Source organism: Chenopodium album, chromosome 10 (assembly GCF_948465745.1).
Source record: "Chenopodium album chromosome 10, dcCheAlbu1.1, whole genome shotgun sequence".
Classification (NCBI taxonomy): Eukaryota; Viridiplantae; Streptophyta; class Magnoliopsida; order Caryophyllales; family Amaranthaceae; genus Chenopodium; species Chenopodium album.
This window is the reverse complement of record NC_137843.1, coordinates 25857561-25860974: the sequence shown is the minus strand read 5'-3', so window position 1 is coordinate 25860974 and position 3414 is coordinate 25857561. Positions and strand designations below refer to the sequence as shown.

The following is a 3414-nucleotide window of genomic DNA, read 5'->3' as shown; positions in this document are numbered from 1 at the left end:
TTTATGTACTTAATATCTCTTTATATTACTATTTTTGGTACAATTTTATAGGCTTTTATAGAGAAGTGTGTGAATTATCATAAAAATATAGTTTTTATCGGATAATTTAAAATTCTAATAGTTAATGCCTTTACAAAGATATACTATTATTACTTGATAGATTCATACATTCCTTTAGCTACTTACACTATGTCACATATATTTTGTTAAAACTAGTTCATGAAATTCATGTGCCTATTCTATGTTAACTTGTAGGTGGAAATTGGATTATTGTGGAAACTTATTATTTTCCAAACCCTACTATCACATGATCGTCAGGCAGCTTACAAGGCCCAAGTGCAACACTTCAGCTAGAGTACAAAGACCCACTAACTTCTAATTAAACAAAGGCAAAAGAAGTAAAAGTGGGTTGAAAACCCACTAAAAAATTAAAATAACTCCGAAAGATGCTAAGAGGCAGCCGCACTAATTAAGAACCAGGGAAAAATCCTCACAAAAACTTATTGTTATAAGGGGGCAACCACGCAACAGACATGGGGGAGTTGGACATCACTCAACAGTTGCACGTAGAGGGAGAACGGAGAGCCATGACTGGACCAATCCATAAGCAGCGTCCAACTACTGAAATTGGAATTTACTATTCTCTATTTAAGTTTATGCAATAGACAATGTTAATTATTATTGATTGTGTTTTCTTAATTGTGATGTTTGGCTAGATTTCTTTGTTCCAGTTTAGGGATGTGTTCGTTTATTATCTATTAATGAATTGAATTGTTTTGTTTGGGTTTGATTTATATGATTGCAATTTTATAATTTTATTTTATTTCGTATGATTAATATGACCAATTGATTATATGTTTAAGGTATTGATTTATTAGCGGCAGTGAACTTTCAATACTAGTTCGTGGGATTATCAAATGTCAAGTAGTATCATTCTAGGAATAGTTATACACTTGGGGAAGTCTTATTGAATTCCTATTCTTAATGAGTTTATTTTAATTGTTGTGATCACGAGAGTAGACATAATATTGATTTAAATTTACGTTTTCTACCTTTGGGGAGGAGATTACATAATATTGGTAATTCGATCATTGCTATGTTATATTTGTTCAACCTTGCAATTAGTTTAATTTCTATAGAGAGTAAATAGTGAAACCCAAAACCTAGAATTATTTCTCATACTTGTCTGTCATTTTTATTAATTACAACTCTTATAGTTTATTATATCTTAGTAGTACTTTTCTCCTATTTTCCATCGTCTAAATAATATTTTAGTTTCTTACCTTGGTAATTGAATAGATCTCCTTGTGGATATATATGATACCTTGCTCACTCTATATTTACAGTAATTGACTCGTACACTTGTGGTAGATTTGGCACAACCAAGTTTTTGGCGCCGTTGCTGGGAAGGCGATAATCAATATCATACCAAAGAAACTTTAGTATTAGTTTAGACTTTATTTTTATTTTAGCTATTTTTAGATCGTATTTTTTTTACATGTTTTTTCTATTAGTTATCTATTTTCTATTTTGTTTCGTTTAGAGTATGAAAAAAAAAGGTTTAGCTACTGTTATTTTTTCACTCTATTTTATGCATTTTGCAATTTGAAAAAAAATTCTTACTGTTACTGCTATTGCATCTAGCAATAGTTTAAAGGAGAAAAAAAAATTATGCGTTTGGATTTTCTGTTTTTGCATTTCACTCTACTGTTTATTGCCAATTTTTATTAGTATCTGCCACTACTAATCGGTCTTTGATCCCTTTTGATCCAGAAATCGAAAGAATGTTGCATGCATTACAGAGACTCCGGAGCTCTAAACAAGAATCTATCGTCCCTAACTTGGAGTCGTTTTTCTCATAATCTAACAATATGGTAGAACCACTAGCAAAGATGTTGCGCGAGTATATAATGGTCGATGCTGGTTTAACCTCTACAAGTATAGTAAGACCTTCTGTTTAAGCTAGTAATTTTGAGCTTAAGCTTGTTTGAATTCATATACTCCAGCAAGATCAGTTTGGGGGATCACCTATTGAATATCCATTAGAATATTTAGCTAATTTTCTTGAAAAATGTGATACAATTAAGGTAAATGGGGTAAGTGAAGATTCTATTAGACTTAGGTTTTTTCATTTTCACTAACAGATAGGGCAAGAAAATGGTTATCTTCTAAGTCGGCTAATCCTTTCACCAATTGGACTTCTTTATCTTAAGCTTTTCTTAATAAATTTTTCCCACCTGCAAAAACGATTAAATTGCGTAATGACATTACTAATTTCACTCAAAATGATTTAAAGTCATTGTATGAGTCTTGGGAAAGATTTAAAGATTTACAATGTCAATGTCCTCACCATGGAATACTTAATTAGCTACTTGTGCAAATTCTTTATAATGGCTTAAATAATTCTATTAGAAGTACTATAGATGCTGCAACAGGTGGTGCTTTAATGAGTTAGTCTACCGAAGAAGCTAATAAGTTATTAGAACTTGCTTTTAATAATTATGGTTATTCTAGTGAAAGATCAATTGCTAAAAAGAGTACAGGGATGTAAGATGTGGATGGTATTAACATGTTAAATGCTAAGGTTGATAATTTGACTAAAATTTCCATTAAAATGAGTAATGGTAGTCTTATTTCTAGTCTTGATGCGTCTTATGATAAATTTTGGTGTGCACATGATAGTAATGATTGTCCTAATTTTGAACAAGCTCAATTTATTTCTAATTATAATTGATCACAAAATGACCCTTACTCAAATATTTATAATCCTGGCTCGCAGAACCATCCAAATTTTTCATTGAGAGATCAAGGAAAACAAGCTAATATTAGCCATAAAATCCACTTGGTTTCCTATAATGACAACAACAACCACAACAAGAGAGACCTTCTTTGGAATTGGTTATTGAAAAACTTGCTAATGATACTTCTGAGAGAACTATAAAATTGGAAAATAAAGTTGATCAATTAGGTAGTTAACTAAAAATATGGAAGTTTAAATAGGACAAATAGGTAGTGCTATTATTTCTAGAAGTCAAGCAAGTTTGCTTAGTAAAACTGAGGTTAATCTTAAAGAACAATGTGACTCTGTCACCTTAAGAAATGGTAAAATCCTTGATGATGTAAATGTTCAATCTCAAACAAGAGAGATAGTAAGTGAAAATGCCAAGAATGAAATTGAAAAGCAACATGAAGATAACAATGATGATTATTATAAACCTGTTCCTCTTAAGCCATATGTACCTCCAATTCCTTTTCCTCAAAGACTTATGCAGAACAAAGTGGATCATCAATTCAAAAAGTTTCTTAAAATGTTTAAACAATTGCATGTTAGTATTCCCTTTGTTGATGCTTTAATGCAAATACCTTCTTATGCTAAATTTCTTAAGGAAATTATGTTTAAAAAGAAGAAATTGG

General features: G+C 30.8%; 1 non-coding gene across 1 annotated transcript; it reads right to left on the bottom strand.

Annotated features, from left to right (window-relative positions):
* Positions 1 to 2251: 2251 nt before the first annotated feature.
* Positions 2252 to 2358, bottom strand: LOC145565918 (small nucleolar RNA R71). The gene has a single exon (XR_014095271.1). It is a non-coding gene; the product is annotated as a small nucleolar RNA R71 (small nucleolar RNA).
* Between the last annotated feature and the right edge of the window lie 1056 nt (positions 2359 to 3414).